We start from the raw sequence: 25,980 nt of genomic DNA, 5'->3' as shown, positions 1-25,980 counted from the left end.
CCGCATCAGAAACTCTTACTATGTATTTGCATGCCAGTAACACTTAGAGGGCACCAATTCTGGTACACGCTGTACAGATACATAATAAAAATCCAGGCCCTGCTCCAGAAAGCTCCCAATCTAGGTTATGACAAGATGTAACAGGTGGGGAAGACAAGATGAGTAAGCAAGCAAGTCATTGCACAGTAAATGCAGTACTCTCAGCTCACCACCTGTTGGTTCATTTCAAACGTGTTTGTCCTCCCTCAGGGCTGGGGCTATGTTCACATTACAGCTTAGATCGGTGTAAGTTATGTCACTCAGCGGTGTAAATAAGGCACCCCCTGAGCGATGTAAGTTACACCGACCTAAGCACCGGTGAGGACAGTGCTGTGTTGGCAGGAGAGCTTCTCCCGCAGACACAGCTACCGCCGCTCGCGGGGCCTGGAGTAATTAATTCGGCGGGAGAGCTCTCGCCTGTCAACTTAGCGTGTCTGCACTAGCAGCGCTTTAGCGGCGCAGCTGTAAGCTCTATAGTGTAGCCATAGCCTCAGTCCTTGGAAGTTTTGTTTCTAAGTTTGCCAAAGAGCAGAAGTCCAAAACGATGCATAAGAAAAATGTCTCACCTGGTGCTGATTTTCCATGTTTGGAAATTCAAAAACACTTTCATGGAAATTTACCAGACGTTCTAAAGCGAAGAATCTGACTCTTGGGGGATGATATTTCTCATGTTTGTCCTTAAGTAATTTTTCTATAATGTGAGCACTTAAATATAAGGGCTTGGATGAAAATGACTTAGCCACGGGTTAACGATAACGTGTAGCTCCCATTCCTCTGTTCTTTGTTGTGTATCCTGATTACAAGCCCCTGGAGAAAGGGGTTTTGTTGCCGCTATTACTATTGTTTTACTGTAGGTATCCAGAGTGCATAAGACACTTCACTGATAAGCAGAACATCTGTAGTTCCTGGCCCCCCAAAGAACTTACAGTTTAAGGCCCCAGTCCAACAAAGCACATAAGCAGGTGCTTCACTTTAAACACATGAGCAGTGCCAGTGAATAGTTGAAATCAATGGGACTATACTTGAGCTGGGTTGGAACCTAACTGTACCCGTGACACAGTGAGCAAAGGCAGTAGAGAATGGAGAAGATAAGAACTAGACCGATAGAAATAAGGCAAGGAGAGTAATATGTCAAAAGAGGGGGAGATGCTGGAACACATTGCTAAAGAACACCAAGTCCCTGGGACACAGGTGGTAAGATCCAAGCGCTCCGAAGAGACCTGAGAATAAAGTGGGTGAGCTGAGTTAGGCTGGAGCAAATCCATCAAGTGTTTTAAAAACCAGGCGGATTCATTCTGAATTGATTCTGAAGTGAAGTGGGGGCGGCCAAGGGTGTTTTCTGGGGCACTTGCTAACATTTCTGCATTGGACTGAGATAGTAGGCAGTATAATAATGTACATTCTGCAGAGCTGGTGCTTAGGGATGCCTTGAGAAGGGAGTTGCATGCAGAGGTACGAAATAGCTAAAAGCGTGCAGCGATGCTTCCCCGGGGGCACCAGGGCTGTGAAGCATCTCACTACCACCTGCCTTGAGCATGAGGAAGCCTTGTCAGTGCCTGGCATGGGTCAGTTCCCCAGCTCCAGTGGCCACAAGCCCTCCCCGCCAGTCCTACGGAGGCCCTGCTGTCTCTCTGCAGGTTAGTGAACGGCACACTCCAGCCTCCAAACATCTCCCTGGAGCATCCAGCCCCTGGTCCACTGGACACTCGCAATATTCACAGATTCACGACTTTCAAAAAAACAGCACATCGCAGCTCACCAGTTCCCTCAGATCACTGCTCCACTTAACACACAGCACATAGATATGGTGATAGCGAAATCAAGTATAAGTGTATTTAACAAAGCATAAAGATGCAAGTGATAACAAGTAGAAACCTTGAAGATAAATGGTTACTTATAAAATAAAATCATAACATTAGAGCTTAGACTTAATTAACAAGATACTCTCATGTCTCGTAGAATATTGCTCACCCAAAATCCTTGTACTTTACAGCCAGGCTGGCAGTGAGCCTTCTTTTGTGAGACAAGCACGATATCAGTTTGCCTCCTAAGTCAGGGGATCAGTGTGTCGCTTTGCACTCCACGTTATACCAGAACAATCCTTATACATAAACAGGACACCTCCTCCACTGGCTGTTTATTCCTGTAGATTTCCTCTCTTGTACATTTCACTATATCTCAGCCCTCACCTGTCTCATTATGCAAACGAAGCATGCATTGTGAGACATGCAATACACAAGTGGCCAGCCAGGGAGATACATGTCTGAGGTATGTCACCTCCTGGTGACCTGTTTTAATTCCAAGACCTTAAGAACACAATTTTTATTATCGATCCATAACTCCTTAAATGTTATCTGTATCTAATGGGCTATGGGCTCTCGGTAGAGACCTAACGTGCCACCCTTCAGTGAACTGTTATGCATATTTCTGACCTAGTGGATCCCTGTGAAACCCTATGCACCCCCTGTGCCCTCTGCCAGTTGGCACCAGGCGCTCCCTGGATCACACGTGACCAGTGTCACCCAGCGAAATGGAAAGACAACAAATTTCCAACTGAAGCAAAGGCAGTACTTTTCTTACACGGTTCATAATTAACCTGTGGGACTGACTGCCACCGGATATTAATGAGGCTACAAGTTTAGCAGGGTTGAAAAACAAGATGAGACATTAGATAAGTAGCAAAAACATCCAAAGTTAAAACAGATAGAACAAGACAAGTGGGGTTGGTCCAATAAAAGATACTACCCCGCCCACCTTATCTATCTCATATCCTGGGAGCAATCCAGCTACAAGACTGCAAACAATAGATAGAACATAACACTAGCTGTCCGGGCTTTAGGAATTACTTCCCCTGTGGGCAATTTAATCCATAACTGTCCTTCGTGGGGTTTTATACCTTCTTCTGAAGCAGCAAGTACTGGCCACTGATGGACAGGATGTTGCATTAGCTAAACTTGCGGATTGATCTGGTCTGGTAATGCCTGAACATACTGCACTATATGTAATCATACAGTATTATAGCGTTCACATATACCTATTGGAAAAGCAAGGCAATCGTCTTAAAATATCAATCTAGCATCTCAACGCTGCTGCACCGTCTCTCTATCTAGCCATGCTGAAGTTTTCCTATTGACTCAAAGGTTGTATTTAAATTAGCCATTTCAGTTTTTCCTGGAGGCACTTTTAATCTTTGCGCTGTGACCTTTAAAGATATAGGTTTTCGCAGCCTCAGTAATGATTTTTATTGCCTGAATATGGACGTTTGGTTTGCTCCAAGTAAACACTTGAATTCCATTTTCCTAAACTGGAAATGGACTAAGAAAAGCGTAGGGGGGCTTCATTGACTTTCCTTTCCTGGCACTCGGCATGGGGAAGGGGAATCAATGGGATGAACTTTTCAACAGGCAAAAAAACTGCTTTCACTCTCCCAGAGAAAGTAAGGCCAAGGAAGGTGCTGAATTAATATTTATTGTTTTTTGGGTTTGGTTTTAGATTCAGTGCTGGGGCACTTTTATCAACTGCATTGACAGCTTCATGATATATCCTCCTAGAAATCAAATTACAAGCAAGTTCCTCATTTCTCTCTTAGGTGACAGTCTTTTCTTGATACCTGTTTTTAACAATAGTTTTGAATGTTGGTGAAAAATACCAAGTAATTACTTTATGTCCCTGAGTCCTTCATTTGTATCTAGAATGTGGGTATGTGTCTGTCTGTTTCAGTCACTTGGTCTATCCTGCTGCACTTTGAATGTTAATTAAAGGGCAAGCATTATTCTCTTTTTAAAACTTTTGTTTTGGAATTGCTATGTTTAATGACTTTCCAGGGGCCATGTAACAATACACAGCCAGTGTTTATTTACTTGTATGACTGAGGTTACAGGGTCTCAGTTTGAGATTGTTGACAGTACCACTGGAGTCCGAGAGATCATTCTATTTAGCCACGTCTGTAGTGTGTAGGGGTGTGGAGTGTCGATTGATCAGACGGACCAGGTCTTGAGAGCATGCACTCTAAAATGAGCGCACACAGGTCCCGATTTGCATCTGCACAGTACTATTGACAAATGCAAACCAGAGTTTCTTCATGGAATTTAACATGCCCTCATTTGATAATAGAGTCCCAAATGAGCCAGGTTTTCATAGCAGAAACATCAGGCTATTGTTTGATCAGGCAGAAAGTCTTCTATTTAATGGGGGCTCGCTGACTGAGCTGGGTTAGCCTTTGAATCACTCTCTCCGAAAATCCTGCAGTGGCGGGATGGGGGGATTCAGTGCCAGACTGCAGCTTCCACTGTCAATCCTTTGCCTCATTTAGCATGGGGCTTTGATGCTGTTATGGAATGGAAGGGTCACCTCTTTGCCAACCTACTTGTTTTTGTACCCCTTCTCTACAACTGGTTCTCTCCCTCTCTGCCACAAACCCTCTCCATATTCCTCACTTGGTCTCCCAAACCTGTGGGTCACTCCCCTGAAACAAAGGCAGAAAGGCTATTGACTCACATTCCCCACCAGCGACCCTTTCCCCAGCACATTTACTGTGAGTCTCCAGCCCATACTTGTAGAATGTGAAAACACTCGTGCAGTATTGAGTTGGGAATTGTTCTGCCCCAGGACTGTAGCTCCTGACCTGCGTCTGCTTAGAAAGCCGTCAGAATTAAAATGCTTCACATTACAAAGCAAGCATCACAGGTGGGACAACGAGACTACAATCTAGCGGTATCGTAACGATATCGTCAGCTTCTGTCAACAGACTCAGATTGATGTCTCCAGTGCTGGTGGGTGAGGCATGCCTCTTGACACCACACAGCACACCCCCAAAAGGAAAGGAACAGTTGGGGCGTACCTGATGTTCTGTGTCAGGATGTAGTTAAGCACTGCATGTCCCATCTGGACCTCCAGGGCCAATAACATGGACGTAATAACTCTGCACGGAGGCCAGTAGGCTAGATTCTGAGGGCTAGCTTGCGGATTCCTATAAAAAAGGAAATCCCAGTGACCCAGTGAACTTCCTGATCTCAGCCAGAAAGATAGTTTTAAGGTTCTTTATTTTAACTCTTCCATCAGAGAGTCTTGTCGGCCCCCATCCCAGATCCTGAAGAGCTCTCTCTACCAAGCCTTTGAGCTTCTGCGGTTCCCTGGTGGCTAAACGGCCAGGTCAGAAGCTATTTTCAAAGCTGTGGGAAGCCGGTTGATGCTGACCCCCGTCTCACATCTCTGAGGCGCTGCCAGTCCTGATTCTGGGTGATCAGCGGGAGGAACTGTCATAGTTGATGGCAGTGAAATGACATCTGGGAGCATGAGGTACCGTAGGAAAGATTTTTGTGTATTTGTTTCTAACCCTGGGTAAGGTCCAGAAAGAGAGTGGTTGGGGGAGGCCTGGGCCTACCAGGTCTGGGTCTCACCATTTTTCTTAGCCCAAGACAGAATGGCAGATTTTCAGGCAGAAACTCAAGAATAAGCCCCCATTTTTGTTGTAGCATCAGAAGCAAATCGGATGCACGCCCCAGTTAAAAACTGCTCGGGTCATGGCAAGATGAGCTGGGAGGAAAATACAAGCGGAAACATAACAGCCCTCTTCCATATCCTTCCTTGGATCGCCCTCTTCCAGGTGACTGGTGCCAGCACAGTGGTTTTTCCCAGCCAGTGGGGTGAAGCTCCCGCTGTTTTCTATGCTCAGCAGGACACTGACATGTGTTGGCTCAGCAGGAGGCTTTATCCTCTGAGGAACAAGTCCAGGATGCCACCCACCTGGAACATGAGTGAGTTTTCCCAGGCTCTGCCATACGCCATCTTGCCAATACCTGGCCAAGTCAGTGACACTAAAATACATGTAATGCTTTTATTATTTTAAGTGAATTTAATGCTGGGGAAAGGTGCTGATTGAAACGCTGGAGACCTGAGTCTGTTTATAAAGAGAACGGGTTCAACATGCCTCAACCCTGACCCAGCAAGACAAACCTGTCTTCTGCAAATCGATCTTCCCTGCTGCTAAAGGATACAGAAATAATCTTGGGGCTTGTGCAACATCATGACATTTACGTCATAATGCAGGTCAAGTAATTAACATTGACCTCAGGTGTCCTTATCAGTCTAAGAGTGCTACTCGGCCATTGTGGGTGACCATCCGGTACGGGCCACGAGTGATTGGTCATAGGGCCCAGTCATCCTCTTTGGAGTAACAAAGATGCATCAGGTGAAAGGATGATCCATATATCATTCCAAACCAAGGAAGAATAAACTTGCACCCTTCTGTCCCATCCTGCGGTGCCAGTCATTCGGGGTGATCCATTGGAGGAAAAGACAGCGTTTACCTCCCTCTTCTAAAAGGCCTTTTATTTATGGTTCTTGGAGACCCAGAGCACAGCAGGCTGCCCATAATAACAACAGGTTCCGATATGAACGATCTCGACAATCCAAAGCACAGCGATCAGAGCAGCTGGTGGCATCAGCTGAAGCAGTAGGCAAGCAATACAAGCATGGAAGATGAATGGACAGTAGTAATAATCCAGCTCTGTCCAGTCCTCCTGCCACAAGGAAGCTGAGCCCATGAAAAGGACCCTTATGCTGTGAGCGGATATAAAGCAGATGATCGCAGGGCTCCTGGAAGGACACAGAAACACCAGGTAGGGAAGAAAGGAGGAATATTCTGAGCTTCCCATTTCCAAGGGATCACGAGTAAATTTCACACACGGAGTAATGTCCATTAGCCAAGCAAAGGTACCACCCACTTTCTGAGTTAAAGGACATGTAGTATTTCTCCTTTCCTCCCACGATACAGGCAGCTCTTCCGAGGGTTACCTGGGAGGGGCAGTTGCTTCTTGTTGCGTGGCTTCTGCAGCTACTACAAGGGACTGTCACTCTATTCACACAGTGACTGGGGACTATTTCTTTTTCCTGCAAACGGGAAGCTTCATGTTCTCAATTCCAGAAGCAAACAGTGTGGCCAAAAAAGGGCATGTAATACTTATGCCTGAAAACATCCCTCTGGGGACCAGTAGGGCAGGGGAAGAATCAGAGAGGTGGTAGCAAAGGTTAGCACGTTATAGAGAAGTGTGAGGGAGAAACTGACAGGAACCCTGTTAGCAGGGGACCTGCATATTCATGTCGACTATAGAGAAATTGTCTCTGAGGTTTCGGTAGCCCTGTGGGAGGACAGTGATGTGTTTTTGTAACCCTGGATGTGACAGCAGCACCTCCAGACAGAAGCATATAAAGGGCAGTACTGTGTATTTTTTTAAGCTTTCAAGGTGATTGCTATCCAGGGAGAATGGGAGGGAGGGGGAACATATTTTGTAAAAACCAAGTTCTTCATTAACAATAGGAACTCCAGAGGGCCAGCAAATAGCAATCAAGCAGAATCTGTAGAATTGACTCTTTGGATTGATTTTACTCACTATTTACCTTCTAGCACTTGAAGACGCCTGCTGTCCTGGGGAGGGGTCTGCCTAGGAGTGAAGAGAGGGGAAATGGCTGGAAAGAGGAGGAACATTTAAGCTCAGCTAGGGTGGCTTGCGCGGTGATGGGGGAAGCCTAAAAGTTTCATTCCCTTGAGAAATGTCTGATTAGGAAGAGAGCCTGGAGATGGGAAACAAACAAGGAACTCTCCAGATTGCCTGTTATATTTCTCGGGCGCTACAGGAAATGTAACAGAGACGGCCTGGATGCCAGGTGCTGATTTCACACTGAGGTAGCACCATTGACTTAAATGGAGCTGCCCCTGGTTTACATTGGTGTAACTGGGATCAGAAGCAGGCCCCAAGACTCCAGCAAGGGAATGAACTTTCAGGGTCATCCCACTTTGAATGGGTCAAGAGACAGACGCCCCAGGAAGCTCTCTTTTCAAATGTGGGGTCCGTATCTGGGCACTCAGCCTATCTACTTAGACCCATCAATTATCTGTTTTACCTCCTGATCCGAGACTCCAAACATAGCATTTAGGAAACTTCTTTATGCGCCCATGATTGAAAATGGTGTCAGCAATCGGCAAACAAATGTGTTAGAAGAGGGACAGGTTTTTGAATAGAAAAATTGACACAACAAAAAGAATCACAAAGGAGGGAATAAAACCTCAGTGTGTGAAGAACAACTATCCAGCCATTTGTCTACAAATTGTTTCAAAAAGTAAATATTAGATTGTCAGCCTGAAGTGCAACTCGATTGCTTTATTCCAGGCTGCAAATGGAAGCAATTAAAAAAAATGTCCTGCTCCTTTCACCATTAGCTGCTTCTTTCTACCACAAACCCCCATAGATAGGAGTGAATGTACTCAAGTCCTTTAATAGTGGATGGGTTTACCCTGTCAGTCAGATCTCATTAGAAACTGCAATGCTTCATGCCTGGTAGTCTGCTAGAATGTGACAGATATTTGTGTTGTGTAATCTGTTTGAGGGTCACCACTCATCATTTTTCTATGCCATTAAAGCACATATTTCGCAGATGTCTCTCCCTTAATTAAATTAAGCCGAGGAGATGAGCTCTTTACCTGCCAATGCGGCGGCATTATGGTGGCAGAAATAGGAAGGCACAAAAGCAGGCAGGGGCAGCAGATGTGGAGAGGTGTGAAGTACTGGCGTTAGCCCCAGCATGGGAGATAAGTGGAGTGGTCACTGGTTCTAGGCAGGTTAGGAGAGATGGGTTTTTAGCTTTGGTGTTGAAGCAAAGAGATGAGCAGACTGCTCCAGAGAACATATCTGGTGTGGTAGCAGCAGAAGGGCAAGTCCTGCCAGCAGTGGGGAGAGAGAAGGGAGCTAACCCAAAGCCAGAAATGGCAGAGCAGAGAGAATAGCTACCACTAATGAGAGGGAAGTCATCTTATGTGGCGTACTGTAATCTCATAGTTAGAGCAAAGGGCTGAGAGTCATGTGTTCTAATCCCAGATCTGCTGTGGACTCACTGAGCGATCTTGGGCAGGGACTTTCTAATGCTCTGTGTTTCTCTTTCACGCTGTAAAACAAGGATAATAGAACTTCAATAAATTAATATGTGGCCACCAAGGGCTTCAGTTCTGTCACTGTGTTGCCCAATGAGGCTATTTGGAGCTTTATGGTAACCTCAGGGATGGAACCAAGGTCCTCTTGTTCCATAACGACAGGTCCCTACCATCTGAGTTAAAGGACATTCTCCATTAGCAGTTAGCAGTATAGTGCAAGGAACACACCATAAGCAATTTTGATTCCATCTAGCAGAGAGTAGCAGCGTGTGCATGAACAGTGAGTTCATTATAGTATTTTCCTACTCGATACATGTGATCCGTAGACTGTAAATCCAAAGTGTTATAGTCATGATTATCTCTTTCCTGCATCCAAAACCAAATCTGAGTTCTTTGGAGAAAGATCAAAGACTTTATTTAGTATTTCAAATGCTAAGAGTTTTAATTCTCAGAAAATGTTCAGCCAGCTTTTGGACGGTGAGGTGTGATTCTGAGGAATTAGAGTCACTAAGTATGTGTTTGAATAAAAAGTGGAGCATCTTGGTTTTGTTGGCTCACGTGTAAACCAGGAAACAGCTGAGTGGATTGGATGATCCCTGTAATACTGAAAGTGACTGGCTCCTGGGTACAGTACAGCACCAACCTAATGGGAGATGCAGGCCAAGCGACTCCTATCTGTCCGGTATGGATCCTCTGGTGAAGCAGACATTGACAATTCTGACTAAGGCTAGGTCTACACTACCCGCCTGAATCAGCGGGTAGAAATCGACCTCTCTGGGATTGATTTATTGGACGCGACAATCGATCCCCGAATCGACGCTCTTACTCCACCAGCGGAGGTGGGAGTAAGCACCGTCGACGGGAAGCCGCAGAGGTCGATTTTGCCGCCGTCCCTACAGCGGGGTAAGTCGGCTGCGATGCATCGAATTCAGCTACGCTATTCGCGTAGCTGAATTTGCGTATCTTAAATCGACCCTCCCCCCCGTAGTGAAGACCTGCCCTAAGATGCAGGAACCATGGAGTTAAGGAGGCGAATTATTGATTCAACACAAGTATTAACATATCTGGCAGATGGAGACTGTCTGAGAAAATTTTGCAGAATGGCATCTGCAACATGCCTGATTGGCATTCCTGAACTTTCACACATCAGATGTAGAACTTCAACACACAAACTCTGAAGTGGCAATTAAATTTGTCCCATTATGATCCTGTTCTCTTTAGCCAAGAAAAAAGTGTGAATTCAGGTAGATATTTAAAACCTTAAAAGTCTTGGTTTTAAGAGCAGTTTTAAAATAATTATGTTGAAATTGCTGTGTTTGAACAGACATGTATGATGTTGATTTATAAGAATGATATATTCTTTTCAGGAAGCAATCTCCAGCATGTAATTTCTTACCCAGACATTATTGTAGGCTGCAAAGCTTGCCTAGAATTTACAATTTTTTATTCCAGATCGGAGATCAAATATATCAAGGATATAAAATTCAGATGAGATCTCACAGCACATAAAGGCATTACATCTGAAACTAAAGTAAGTTCCTTGTGAGTGTACTTGAGTTATGTATCAGATACAAAATTATGCCCCACACACACACAAAAAGAGAGAGAAGAGGAAAAGAGGTGCAAATAGTGATTAAGCTCTGTGCCATCATGGAAAACAGCTCACCACTTATTGAAGAAAAGGTAGTATGTAAAAGATACCCTTGGTAATGCAATATGGTACCATGTGATTCTCGGGTGCTTGTTCAAATCCAGCGCAGGTGGGTAAATCACTACGTTTTTACCATCTGTTCATTGTTCAGTGGCTTATGTGAATTTGGTTGGCAAGTCAGAATCCACTTCCTAGTGACCAAGTGGCCACATCACAAAAGCCACCAGCAAAATTGGGACTGCATCTCAGCAGAGAGGCAAAGGATCGAGTCCACTGTGGAGGGTGACCCCCAAGGTGAATGAAGAGGAAGGTTCGGAAGGGGCAGTTTCAGGTGCTGATAACATGTCCTTTTCTAGAATCAGGAATACCCTTTGCTTTCTGGAAGCTTGGAATGTGAAGCCACTCTGCATCTTCTGCTGTTGCTTCAGCTGGAAATCTCACTGGGGAATTGTGTTTTGAAATAAGTAACCTGCTTCTCGAGTTCTCCATCCTGAATATACCCACATCCTCTTATGTTCTTCTGAGGCAGCATCATACTATACACAAAACTTACTAGAGAGATGCAAACATCCATGGTTTTTCTCATGGGTGGGTCCACAAACAACCAGGGTTGGACAGTGCTCTTGTTTTCTTCATCCAAGAACTCTCTAGTGTTTCACTGATCTCTCCCTTGCTAGCAACCTTTTAAGTGCCCCCAGTCCCTTCCCACCATTCATCTGTCCCCAGAGAGAGGGACAGAGCACTCAATTTCCTTCTCTGCTGGTACTAATTGTCCTTCACTGATGGGCCAATCAATGATACTTGGGATGCTTCATTGTAGTCTTGACTTTGATAGCCCTCTGTCCCATGTCCAGCAAGCAAGAACTTGCAGGCCATTCCAACAGCCCCCAGAATCTTCAGTAGGCAAGAGACCACATTCTGGTTTTGGTGTCACACTGCCCATAAAAGTCCAGTTACCTGCGTGGGCAGCCACTAAAGTAGGCAAGCCAAGAGAATTCATGAGTGAAATCAGAGCATAAGCTGGTTCTTTTCAAGCACATGGAATTTAGGCAATTGGTCAGTTATATTGAGTTTGAAAGGTTTTCGGAAGCATCAGCTCCTGACTTCTGCCAGAGCAGGATGTTGGACTAGAAGGACCCAATATCTGATACAGCCTTTCCCATGTTGCCACGTCTTTTGCTTTTTCTATAAATGAATGAGGTGATCCCATAAGATGTGCCCTTCACCCACCAATAATATTAATTTCCATTCCCATTAAACACTTGCAAATGCGCACCACTACACCTCCCCTTGATTACAGCATCAGGCTTTTTTGTGCAGTTCTGAACCAGTTGATTGTACATATGGCAGGATTTTGGCCACAGTAATTGTCGTTCCCAAAGGATAGCTAGAATTGTATTCGTTTTTTTGCTGACTGGAGCAGTTTTTGCAGTACTTTCCTTCGAACTGCTGACTCTCCTCTTTGGTGCTGCATTCATTTCCAAGTATCAGAGGGGTAGCCGTGTTAGTCTGAATCTGTAAAAAGCAACAGAGGGTCCTGTGGCACCTTTAAGACTAACGCAAGTCTGATGAAGTGGGCATTCGCCCACGAAAACTTATGCTCCAATACTTCCATTAGTCTTAAAGGTGCCACAGGACCCTCTGTTGCTTTATTCATTTCCAAGTCTCCCCTCATTTCCACATGAGGCAGGGGGAATATGGCTTCATATTCTTTATAAACAGGCATACGGTTTAGGTAATTTTTTACCATATGCAGTAAAAATGCAAATGCGTGTGGTTTATTTGCAAATGCAGGCATTAATAACTGATATTTAAACAGGTCAGATGAGCGCTATTACTGATATATTTAAAAAGATTTTTTCCCAATCATTTGAACACTCGGAATCAATTTGAATACAATATGTAAATTGAATTTAATTTTTTTATATAAAGTTGCACTTATCTGCTTGAACCATTAAATTTACTATTTAATATGTACTTTCCAGCTCACTTGGCTAGAATTTCATTGCTCCTTATCTGTATAAATTTAATTAGCCTTGATATCATCAGTATATTATAGAACTAATTAAAGATTTAGATAAATGCTGAGGGTGCTTATTTAATACCCTATAAAGTTCCATTTGGAGAGTGAGAATTTCTGTTCTTCGCTTCATTTTGCCAGTCAATGTGAAGCCACCAGGAGTGTCCTAGACATTGTTTATGAACAATTATTTAACAGGTTTGAATGGTCTTTTTTGATGCCTTAATATGGATTAAGAAGTTTAGTTTTAGGTTTCTTTAAAAAAAAACTCAGCCAAAATCGCTTGGCCCCCAGCTTAGAGTCCTGGACTCTGGAGTCTGTCCCTGAAGGAAGCAACAGAGGGTCCTGTGGCACCTTTAAGACTAACAGAGGTATTGGGAGCATAAGCTTTCATGGGTAAGACCCTCACTTCTTCAGATGCAAGGGAGGCTCAAGTACAGATCTGGGTAATGGGACATCAGTGCTCTGTTCTCATCTCTGCCACTGTTTTTTTCCTTGGACAAGTCACTTAAACTCTCTGTGACTCAGTTCCCCCATTTGTAAAAGGAGCTCACACCTCACCGGGAGTGGGTTGTAAACCTTAATTCATAAAAATTTGATGAGCTTGATAAGTTTATGGAGGGGATGGTATGATGAGATTGCCTACAATGGCATATGGCCCATCTGCGACTGCTATTAGCAAATATCTCCTGCAGTTGGTGATGGGACACTAGATGGGGAGGGCTCAGAGTTACTATAAAGAATTCTTTTCCAGGGGTCTGGCTGGTGGATCTTGTCCACGTGCTCAGGGTGTAATTGATCTCCATTTTTGGGACCAGGAAGGAATTTGCCCCCAGGTCAGCTTGGCAGAGACCCTGGGGTTTTTTTCCACCCTCCTCTTCAGAGTGGGGCATGGGTCACTTGCTGATGGTGGATTCTCTGTAACTTGAAGTCTTTAACTCAAGATTTCAGGAGTTTGGTAATTCAACCAGACATTAGGGGTCTATTACAGGAGTGGGTGGGTGAGGTTCTGTGGCCTGTGATGTGCAGGAGATCAGACTAGATGATAATGATGCTCCCTTCTGCCCATAAAGTCTAAAGAGCCTATAACATGTTTTGATTTGCAGAGGAGTGCAAAGTAGCATTATTTTATAAATTCTTTGTTGGTTCTTCCTTTCAAGGTATATTTCCTTTAACACATCATTTCACTTCTTGAAAATTTCCATCATTATTCCCCTAAGTGAGACTGTTTATATACTTTATTCTTTTTTACTTCAGGAAGGCATTGGTGATGATATTCTTAATTTCCTGTCCTGAATTGCTACATAGTTTTGCACTGCCCTGTTACAGAGTTGCTGTCTTTCTTTCCTCTGACAAGCGGCTGTGTGTCAGTAGCATGTGAAGTGATCCATTATATGGTTTCAAAGTTCTTTGGGTTATTTTGAGATGAAGGATCATTATTAGGATCGTTATCGTTGTCTGAACAGGCCCAAAAGATAGATTAAGTTAAACAAAGAACATTTTAAAGGGATTATGAGGAATAGTGGGACCGTCCCTATCACTTTGGTACATTTAAAACCATGACTGGACATAGCACGTAGAGAATACAGTGTAGGAAGTGATTCTGCACAGCTGGTGGAATGGACTCCAAGATGTACAGTAGTAAGTGTTCCATTTCTAATTTCTATTATGCTCGCATGGGCTCCCAGTGGGAAAGAAGGACCAGAACTCACCCTTGTAGGTTCCTACTCGCTTTAAAACACCCATCATTGGAAAACGTGCAAAAATCACAGTTGTCTTTGTAAAGAGTGGTAATGTCTGAGAAATATTGAATTCCATGGGCTCCCCTTTGCCCAATGTACCAAGTTAAAAAGTCTTGTCTTTGCATTCAGGGGCCTGCACAATGCTGCTGGCACTTTAGACCTCATCTCTCCCCTGCCTAACTATCGTCATGGGAGACTTGAATGCCAAGGTCGGTATGGACAACACAAACAACGACAGAGCAATGGGAAAGACATGGCCATTCAAGTCATCAAGTCCTTAAACAATGGGAAAGCTCCTGGCAAGGATAACTTGAATGCAGAATTGTTCAAAGTAAATCCTAAATTAACAGCATCTATCCTGGCTCCTCTATTTACATCAGTCTGGGAAAGGGAAAAAGTGCCAGATGAGTGGACCAATGGGGTCATAGTGAAAATACCAAAGAAAGGAACTCTCAGGGATTGTAATAACTGATATACGCTGGACTATGATCTTACACAATACTTTGCTTGGCACAGATAGAAGCATGAGCTTTCGTGGGTGAATACCCACTTCGTCGGATCACATGCATCCAAAATGTCTGTTAGTCTATAAGGTGCCACAGGACTCTTTGCTGCTTTTACATGCAGTGTTGATCACAGTGAGCTCAGTTTTCAAGTCAAAACAGGAGTAAGTCAGGGATGTGTCACGTCTGCAATCCTCTTCAACATTGCCACTGACTGGGTAACATGGCGTACAACAGAAGACATGCCAAGAGGCATTAAATGGACACTCTTCTCATCCCTTGAAGACCTGGACTTCACAGCTGATGTTGCTCTCCTACTCAATTCAACACATTCAGCCAGCAAATTGGACTGAAAATCAACCGCAATAAGACAGATATCATGACCTTTAATATTGCCTCACCATCACTAGTATGGATAGAGGATTATGTTCTCACCAATGTAGAAACATTCACATACTTGGGCAGCACCGTCAGCCAGGATGGTGGAACAAGCCAGGACATCTGGAACAAAATCAGTAAAGCCAGGAACACCTTCAGGAGCTTAAATACAATCTGGAAATCATCAAAATACAACATCAAAACCAAACTCAAGATTATCAGAGCTGCATACTTTCAACACTATAGTGCAGAATGCTGGGGAATGAGAAAGTATGACATGTCCAAACTGTCTTCATTCCATACAACCTGCCTCAGAAAAATCCTCCGTATCTTTTGGCCCAGAACAATCTCAAACCAAGATCTATTGACACAGTGCAGCCAAGAGGATCTGAGCACCCTCATTGCCAGGAGGCGTTGGAGATGGATCAGTCATGTGCTTCAGATGGAAACTGATTCCATCACCAGAGTAGCAAGATGGACACCTGAAGGCAAGTGAAAACGAGGCCGGACGAAAACAACATGGCGAAGAGCTGTGGAAGCCGAGCTGAAAAACCGGGGGCACAGCCGGGGAACCATTGAAAGCCTTGTCAGAAACCGACAGGAGTGGAGGAGCTTCGTCACTGCCCTAAACGCCAGAGGCATAATAGGAACATGATGATGATCTCCCCTGACCCCACTGCTCCACTGATGACACCCACCTTTAACCTGTTAGATTTCCTCTTCTGCCCCTATCTCTTGTGCTCCCTACTGATAGAATGTCCCTACGATCCCTGTTGCCAACCTCTTGTCTCCCCATTCAAATCACTCCCCTAAACCCTCTTCTTCCATATTGCCAACAAGAAATGAGCTAGGAACATAGGACTGGAAGGGACCTCCTGGTTCATTTAGTCCAGTCCCGTTATCACAGGCAGCCACATCACATCCTATTCATCAACTTATCAAGCTCCATCTTAAAACTAGTTGGTTGTTTGGCCCCTACTACTCCTATTGTGAGGCGGTTCCAGCACCTTATTCCTTAGATAGTTAGAACCCTTCTTCTAATTTCCAGCCTAAATTTATTCATGGCCAATATATATTCATTTGTTCTTGTGCCAACATTGTTCTTTAGCTTCAGTAGTTAAGACACATATATACATATGCTCTTAATCATTCACTCACACTCTCTCTGAATATATAACTTACTGACACCACCAAGATCTTGCACGTACTTACGCCGAGTGATTTATTACTGCAACCTTTCGCTTTCTTCATCTTAACCGCCTATGGTTTGTTATTCTGACTTGTGGTTAGCTCCTCAAGATAGGTCATTTTACTTGCTTTGTACAGCACCCAGCATATTTGTGGGTGCTGTATAAATGACTCCCTACAAAAAAAAGGGGGAGGATATAATGGGAAGAACGCTTCCTATATTTGGTTACGCCAGCATTCAGAGCTGAATTTGTACCTGCGGAATCCATACCTAACTGCCTTGCATTGTGACAGAATTGGCATCTATGTAAAAACATGAATAATAAAAGTGATGTTCCTTATACTAAAATAACACACCAGAAATCTGAAGGTCTTTCTCTTAAGACGAGAGCAAATCATTCTTAAGAAAATCGTGATTGAATTTTGAATTCACCTGACCATCCTCTGAAAAACTTTTCTGTGTGCAGGTCCCGGGTTATAGGTTAACATTAGCATTTAAATGGAGAGTCGTATTAATAGCTCTCAAAGGAGCTTGTCTCATCATGATTGCCTTTTCAGAGATGTTTTTTTTTTTTTAAGTGAGAAACCCTCTTTTTTTTTTCTTTCCTCCAAAAAAGAGAGTTCAAGAGATGATCATTTTTCCCAAGAGGTTTTTATGGCTAATAAACATGCTCAGAACTGCAGCATTGTTAAATGGGTTCAGTACTGGGGATCTGGACGTTTTGTTTTGAAAACACAACCCTGTTTTCTGTTCTTTGGCCTCTTTTGCTCGGTCTCTTCAGATTTGTTCTCAGCGTGTCTTCCTTTGATCCCAGCCCCACGTCCGACACAGATATTAATATCGCCCATTTGTTGTTAGTACAGAAGGGAGTCACTTATAGCAGTAGCCCTTCATGGGCCAGAACCAAAGCCTACCGCAATCAATAGAGAGTCCCACTGACTTCATTGGGCATTGGAACCAGCCCAGGTGCTCTGAAGATACAGTATTTGTCCTCTTACCCTGAATCCTACCATAAGAATTTTAGGACACACCAGAGAATTCGGATACTTTGGGCCCAATCCCCCAGCCCTGACGGGTAATAAATAAATGGCCCAGTAGCTTTCCATGAGATGAGTTAGGGGCCACTCATGCAAGCAAGGGTGGCAGGACAGAGCCTTGTGTTTGCCAAACAAATTTCATGTGTCATAAAGACAAGGCTGGTTCCGCCGCCTGTATTACCGAGTGTTGAAGAGCTTCCCCCGGGCATCCTTCGAACCATCGTTGAATTTCTGAGATATTCCATCACTTCCCCTCCCCCGCCATAAGCCCCCGTATTACTGCCGCCAATCTGCTGGGTGAATATAGAGAGAGAGGGCTGGTCCTGAGACATCTATCACCCTCTCCAGCTTCTCCCATTCTAAAGAGCAAAAGGAAGGGAGTGAATTAGTTGTTTCCTTCCTCTTCTAAGGAGGTGATTGCATTTACTGTCACCTGACATCAGGAGAAATCCATTCTAAGAACTTGTAAAAGATGTACGGACATATGGTCTGCCATACCAGGTCAAGCCAATGAGCCATCAAACCAGGTCCACAATGCTTCTGAAAAAAGCAAATCAAACCAGGCCCACGTCCCCAGCTGACCACTTGTGCAAACAGGAAGGTTGGGGGAGGGATAGCTCAGTGGTTTGAGCATTGGCCTGCTAAACCCAGGGTTGTGAGTTCAATCCTTGAGGGGGCCATTTAGGGATCTGGGGCAAAAATCAGTACTTGGTTCTGCTAGTGAAGGCAGGGGGCTAGACTTGATAACCTTTCAAGGTCCCTTCCAGTTCTAGGAGATGGGATATCTCCATTATAAAAACAAAAAAAATTCCTTCCTGACCCTGCAGTGATCAACCCCCACCAGTGCTAAAGCCACATTGTCAGTAGCTTGGAGGGACCCGCTGTGAGAATGTATTAGTCCTGCTCGTGCACATGAGCAGAATGGGATAAAGCTGGAGTGGGATATGCTCCTCTCCATAGTGGTGGCACACTTGGCTTTCCACCTGAAGCATGAACTTTGACTACCCGTATCTCAGCCTGCGTAACTGCCACAGACTCTTCGTATTGACTGTAACATTATCCAGTCCCTTTTCAGATCTGGGGATGGTATGTGACAGTAGCTGATCACACAGCGTGAACCTAGCTCTGATCACACTTTTACTCGTTGTAACGATGGAGTTCCTCTTGATTTACATGCGTGTAAGGGAGAGCAGTGTCAGACCATGTGTGAAGAACCAATTCCTTATTTGTTTTACACGTGACCTGTCTTTTGCTTTGCATGGCCCCTTCTTATCTTACCAGGGGAGGGTACACAAAGGAGAGGACTGATTTCGTATTCTTACCCCTCAGAGTCACAAAAACCTTCCTGATTTTTTGGGCCCCAACACCCATATACAGGATTTAATGCCTTGGGTGGCAGGGCCTGGGGGACTGCCTGACGCCCAATGGCGTCCTTTAAAGGTTGAGATTTGCCTGACTGGGATTTCCCAAGGGCTCTCGGTAGAGGAAGATGCTGCAGCTTTACTCAGAGTGATCACAAAGTCATGGGCCCTTGGCAGAGAAGACCCTGCTGAGAGTGAATCTGTCCCAGTGACACTCAGACTGAGGCTTGGGAGCTGCAAGTGGCCCTTTCATGTGTCTCCTGTGGCTCTTTGCAGCACTTGATATTAAAACACGGTGTGAATTAATTATTAACCAATCAGGGTGCTTTTACTACATTATTAACCACTTGTAGAATACTTGGTCAATCATTTTGCTATGACAATTTATATATAAAGAGAGAGCGAGCGAGAGAGTCAATGAAACCGTGAATTCATACTACTGTGGTTCTTTTGGCTAATGTTGATTGCTAATTTGGCTCCTGAACCACTGAGGTCTGAGTATCCCTGGTCTAACCTGTGCTCACACAGTTGTCATTATTTATGTGTATTAGCATAGCCCCTAAGGGCCCCAGTAATTGATCGGGGCCGCATTGTGCTAGGTGCTGTACAAACACAGAACGAAGAGACCGTCCCTGCCCCTAACAAGCTTACAAACACACAAGTAGGCCTTACTCTCTCAAGCAGCTCCGTGACTTCAGTGGGTCTCCTCAGGTGCGAAAGGATTTGTGGGATCAGGCTCTGATCTATTCCATTCTATGCAGGTTCTCATACTGGGCCTGTCTTTGTGTATCTGACCGCCTGGAAGATCTGATGGGGGTGGACCCTTGCACCTAAACACAGTCACACTGAAGCTGATTGGAGGCCAAGGGCATTAGGGGTTTTTTGTTAGGTATGTTAATACATATTAGTATTTATTAACTTGTCTCATCAGATGGTGGAAGAGACTTCTGATAAATATTAATTGGGTTTTTTCTGTTTTAAATGGCAAGATTAAAAAGCGAAGTATTTTACGAAATTCCATTGAGTGCAGAACAACTCTCCATAACCTGTCCTCCCCTTCTGACAATCAAAAGAACATTTGTAGTGGCAGGCACAAACACATTTCTGAAAGTAAAATGAAGAGCCTAAATAAAAAATCACAGAACAAGAGGCTAATTCCACTCACTCTTTCATATTTCATTATTTGATAACATCAGAAGATGAGTCCATCAGAATTGCTTTGGCAAAGGCAAACAGGAGTGTGTCTGATCAATATTTATTAATACTTTCAAAGACAAGGGAGGAAAAATTGAGCAGACTCAGTAATGCAGTGAATAATTATTCCTGCAAATCAGGCTTGGCCAAAGGCGATGCAATGCCAGACAGGCCAAGTTTTCATTTTACCCAATTAAAAATGCATACCTTTCTTTTTCTTTGTAGGAAATTTTTAATTAAAAAAATAATCTGATTCTGAAAAGAGTGACAGGTGACTCCTGAATTGATTAGGTGCAGATTTCTACGGCGGAAACTGAGGGTTTAGAACACGTTACAGAGGAGAATGGTGGAGGTGGCAATCTGCATCGTCATGGTAAAAGAATGCTGAAGGCGGGGCCAGCGTTAGCGCTTTTGGACAAGGTTGTGAACTGCTTCTGTCTCCCCGGTGCCAACTCAAACATTGCCTATTGATCACATGGAGATTTAAGGCGGGTTAGCAAGATGATTCGTTAGGACGCATCCCAAAACCAGAAGCTCATATCCCAGGGCGGTCAGTGTAACATAAATGCTTCCACACACAGACAAATAAAAGGGGTGTGGACATCTTTGCCCAGTCTCCTGCTGAAAGAGAAGTGCAACCCAGCTGCTTGTGCATAGTTTCAAACATTTCAGAAAGTTTTGAAAAGAACAGTTGTCCAGATAAGCTGGGGCCAGGGAGAGCACCGGAAGGTTTTGTGTGTGCGTTTTAGCACATTATAGTGCAGCCTAGAATTAGGGCTGCCTGACATTTCCCTGGGTAAGACTCTGCTTTCGGTCGCTTATAATTTGGTTGCTTACAACTTCACCAAACTTTGGGCTGAAATTTTCCAGGCTGGGTGTCTGTCTCAGGCTGGGTTGTTTTGGAAAGTTTCAGCTGGAATGGTTTGGCCATGTCTGAAAAAGAGACTAAGGGGAAATATATTGTTTTGCCCATGTTAGACAAAAATTCTGGTGACCTTTTCCTTGAGAGGCTCAACTGCCCTCATGCTTTGGCGCAGGGACTTGAAATTTGGCAGGGGAGTGACTGTTGTGTTAGGGAAATGCCTTTTGCCATCCCTGTGAAAATCCACCTCAATCTGGCCAAATTTATAAACTTCTGAAAAATCTCTGTGTGCACGTGCTCAGTAGAAATTTGTTAGCGCTTTGCAGCTAAATTCTCCAAAGGTGGCAGGCATTTCTTGACTTTTGAGTGCTTGACTTTGCAACCTTACTGTTCTTTTAATATAGAGGATGGGGGTGGGGGGAGAAGGGTGTAGGTAATTCACATTGAACAAGATTTTCAAACTTACTCTAAAATGAGATTCCTACGTTCATACTGAGGCATTTAAATATGTGGTCTGATTTTCCAACGTGTTTTGAGCAGCCAGCAGCTCCCAGTGAGGTTAATGGGACATCACAGCATTCTGTTTGCCACAGGATTTTGCAAATGGGAAATCTCAGGTAAGGAAGGTGACGAGCCCTAACAAAGATCAAAAGAGGAAGCTGGAATAAAATTCAGTCCTGTACTCCTTAGTCCCATACTTAGCCCACTTTACCGCAAAGCTACCCATGCTATTCAGCTACCCCTGCTTGTGACCAGAGTTCCCACTGACTGCTTAGCTGAAGAACTGGCCAAGTTGCAAGCAGCTGGCTGGGAGACAGCTTGTGGCAGCCCTGTGGCTATAAAGGGGAACAGGCCCCATTCTGTGATCTGCCACCACATTCACCAACCTGGAACTGCCCGAGGTCTGCGGAGTTTTTTGGTTCCTATGCACCAACACAGGAGGGGAGGCAGGATCTGACCCTAAAAGAATAGTGTATCCATTAGTATGGTTGGCTAAACGTGTTGGCCTCTTCATGATGGGTTCCTGAGTTAAACAATTTTGCCCCATAGTAAGGGCTTTTCAGGGCTTTGTTATCCATTTTTCTATCAGCAGAGCGGTGCTGAGGCTTTGTCATTCTTCTGGGATTACAGTACTAGGAGCCACCAGCATTAGACATTGTAGCAATAGGTCTACTTCAGGTCACGTAGAAGACAAAGTTAGGTTTGGTCTCACGCTATTTTAGTGCAGTATTAAGCAATTTGGTCCCAAAGTTTCTTAGCTCTCCCCAGCGATGCTCTACAAACATTCCATAAAAGATTTCAGTGCCGTGCTCTTAAAGGGGCTGTCTCGAACTTACAAAATGCTTCTCACCTGGGGCAAATAGATATTTTTGACTGCTGTCTGAAATAGCGTTGGTTTCATTCAGCACAATCAACATCACGGTCATAGTGAGTGAGACAGAGAAACAGCTGCTAAAAAGAATACAGCAATAAAATCTTAGAACATCCCATGTTACCCCTGGACATTTTAGCTTTTTGGGGGGCTCACTCCATGGAAACTGCCATAGGGCTGCCAATATAGGTGTGACATAACAAAATTCCGGATGGGAACAAAATCATTATGTATTGAAATCAGTAGGAAAACATGGATGACTTGGACATTAGATGGAGTCAGGGGTGAAAGTAACTTAAAGAATTTACTGGTACGCTGGAGTCCTGAGCAGGGGGCGGGGCCTCAACCAGAAGAGGCGGGGCCATTAAATCCCCGGGCCCTTTAAATCGAGATTTAAAGGGCCCGGGGCTCCGGCCGCCGCTGCCACAGCGGAGCCCCAGACCCTTTAAATCGTAGCCGGAGCCTGGGACTCCAGGCCACCGCCACTACCCCGGGAGCCCTGGGCCCTTTAAATCACGGGCCTGGGGACGCTGCCCTCGCTGGTACGCCGTACCAGACCATACCAGCTTACTTTCACCTCTGGATGGAGTAGCAGACCTGCCCAGGAGTGTGTGGCTGAAATACTGTTGGGGTTATAACGTCTCCAGACCACAGTAACTAGAGGGCAGCATAAGATCTCTCCAGTCTGTCTGTCTGTCAGACCCCTCCCCACACACTCTTGAACAAATGAGTGCTCTAGATAACAGCCAGTAAAACACTGGGATTCCTTGGGCTGAGAAGCACTATAAAACGCATCATTATTAAGCCTGTTCTGGGTGAAATGGGTGGATTTCATCCCCTGAGGGTCATGCGGGGATCCATCCCCTGACCCAGGGCTGGAACTTGCCAGAGCAGCAATCCGGCACTTTTTCTGCATGGAGGACGCCAGGTTGTTCTCAAAATGGCATCCTCCACACTGTGTGACCTCTCACGCACCATTCCCATGCTGGCGGGGGAGTTACGGTAGCCCCAGAAATGAAAGTGGTCCGGGACAATTAGGCAGATGCCAAAGGCGTCCTTGGCAGAAGAAAGTTTGGGAGCCACTGTTCTATATCATCACAGATTCCCTGACCCGTTTGTCCTGTGTTTCCGGTGGGGGATAGCGCCTTGTAGCATCAGCAACGTCACAAACTCTCAGGGGATGTCTTGTGATGGCTCGGGAACTTCACCAGTGAACTGGCCCTTTGACTCTCTCTAGCTCCAGGAACTTTCTTGACTGTAACCCTGGAAGATAACCAGCGCGCTTTGTTTTTCAGTTTAACCCAATTTCCATTTCCACTGTCCTGCCCTGCACGCCCCCCCCTCTGACACACACAGATTCTCTCCCGCCCGGGCAGCTCACCCGAACTCCTGTCCATCACCCATCCCATGTTGTGCTCAGAATTGGGGATGAGTTTTGAGTCAGCGTCATTTAGCTGTCAGAACCACCACCCTCCCAGCCGGCTCAGGGTGAGGATAACTTGGGAACAAACTTGAGCTACGGGAACAAATCCTTCAAGCCGCAGCAGTGGATTAAGTGTTGAAGGCCACAGAGACAGATAACATCTCTGCTGGACTGTAGCGAGACCAGCATGGTGCGAGAATCTAGCCAGTCAAAATGTGAGCTCTGCGGCACCTGGACAAGGTCATCTGTAAAACTGATTAGTACTCCAGTCTGTATGCTGGGTACTGTGCGCAGGCAGTGGGGTCTCTCAGTGAGGCCATCCCTGGGGGCTGCACACCAAAGGACCAGAGGAATGTAACATTTAGTGCACCACTTTCCAGCGGCTCCTCAGATTGCCGTTTTAATGCATTCAGACAGCGGAGAGGAGGCGAAGGTGATAGCTTTCTTGGGCCGCCCCTGCAAGCGCTTAAATTATTTACTCCACCACGTCCCACTGCCGGAGCACACACAAACAACCCAGACTTCACCTTCAGACACACTGCAGCATTCCTACCTCCCCTGGCTCTGCAGCTGGGAGACATACAGGGGGTCACGGTGCTCATTCGAAATGAGTTCTTGTTGCAATACGCTGCGTGCAAAGAGAAATGGACCTTTATCCTGAGCTTCTAAGACGGTTATTTCTTTAGGAGCCAGACAAAGGTAAAAGGGTAGTCGGTTCCTAACTGGCAAAGCGAGATTTTCCATCTATGCATCCATCCATCCTACACTCAGGGCCGGCTCCAGGGTTTTGGCCGCCCCAAGCAGCCAAAAAAAAAAAAGCCGCGATTGTGATCTGCAGCGGCAATTCGGCGGAAGGTCCTTCGCTCCGAGCGAGAGTGAGGGACCGTCCGCTGAATTGCCGCCAAATAGCTGGACCTGCCACCCCTTTCCAGAGCGGCCACCCCAAGCACCTGCTTGGTAAGCTGGTGCCTGGAGCCGGCCCTGCCTACACTCCCTGTTCCTGTGACACCCCCAAAGAAAGGCAGACCCAGCGGCCAGGTCTCACCACCTACCTGGGAGAACCAGCTTTGCACTTCCACAAGTAAAGCAGTGTACAAGGAACTTTCTCCCAGCAGGGGCTGCCAAGAATTGCAGCCCCTGCCACCACTAAAGGGACTGGGGGTTGATGGAGCCAGAGCCCTGACTCCTCGACACTGGCCGAAAGGGCAAGATAGCCATGGAGGGAAGAAAGTGCTGCTTCCTAAAGGGGATAACCTAACAGCACCCTAAGGCATAATGCTTCCAAAGTGCCCCCGGCCTGGGGAGCTCCAGCCCGCCTCCACACTGGCCTCTGCCTTCGTGGCACAGTCTGGACCTCAGACTCCTGGCAGCGTCATGCGATCCTTCTTGGTAAGCATTATTCTACCCATTGTACAGATGAGGCATCAAGAAGCTGTGGGTTTTGTGCAAGGCCGCACAGTTATAGTGCCATGTAAAGAAACCCAGAGTCCTGACCCCAATCCCCTGCTCCAACTGCTAGGCAACATTCCCTCCTAGAGATCACTGACATTCCCTGATTTTACAAATAATTAAAATTATTTGCGCATCATTAAATAGGTTTTATTCTTAGGAGAAGAAAAGGGGGGAGAGTAAAACCTCTCAACCAGTCTCCTACCACAAACCCAATAAAAGTGGAAGCAAGTGTAATCGCTTCTTTCTGATTGGCTGGAACAAGGAATAAAATCCAATCCATAGGCCAATCAAAGCACAACCTTTCCATAATGGTCCGGTGATTAACTGTCAGACTGTTCACCATCAACCCCCTTGGAAAGTGACACCTTCATCACTGAAATGACTCCTTGCTTAAATTCACGGCTTTAAAATTCATTCTTTAATTCAGTGCATTTAACACTAATTGAAACTAACCAGATCTGCAGTTTCTGTACAAGCCCCGTCCCCTCGTCTCAGCTTTAACTTATTCCAAGAGCCACTCAGACCATCTGAAAGACATTTTCATTTTTTTAATTTCTTTCCCAATTACAATGACATTGACTGACTGAGTTTAGGGCCCTGCCTGTAGATCCACTCTGCTTCCAATTAGGGTTGCCAATTTTGGTTGGATGTATTCCTGGAGATTTCATCACAGGAATTCCTGGAGACCCCAGGCCTGGAGGGTTGGCAACTCTACTTCCTATTAGCATCCATCAGTCGGGGCAAGGGCATAAGCTCTTATCATGCTAATTGAACCCCTCCAACCCTAAAGGTTTCTGCCCTTTGACCACGTTGGACTGAGAGAGTCTGAGT

General features: G+C 45.2%; 1 protein-coding gene across 2 annotated transcripts in view; it reads left to right on the top strand.

Moving 5' to 3' along the window:
- Positions 1 to 25,980, top strand: part of EXOC4 (exocyst complex component 4) — a 610,394-nt gene that overhangs the window by 581,929 nt on the left and 2,485 nt on the right. The window lies entirely within an intron of this gene.

The sequence above is a fragment of the Trachemys scripta genome, chromosome 1 (assembly GCF_013100865.1).
Source record: "Trachemys scripta elegans isolate TJP31775 chromosome 1, CAS_Tse_1.0, whole genome shotgun sequence".
NCBI classification, from domain to species: domain Eukaryota; kingdom Metazoa; phylum Chordata; order Testudines; family Emydidae; genus Trachemys; species Trachemys scripta.
Note: the sequence above shows the minus strand (reverse complement) of the source record. Positions and strands in the feature narration are given on the sequence as shown.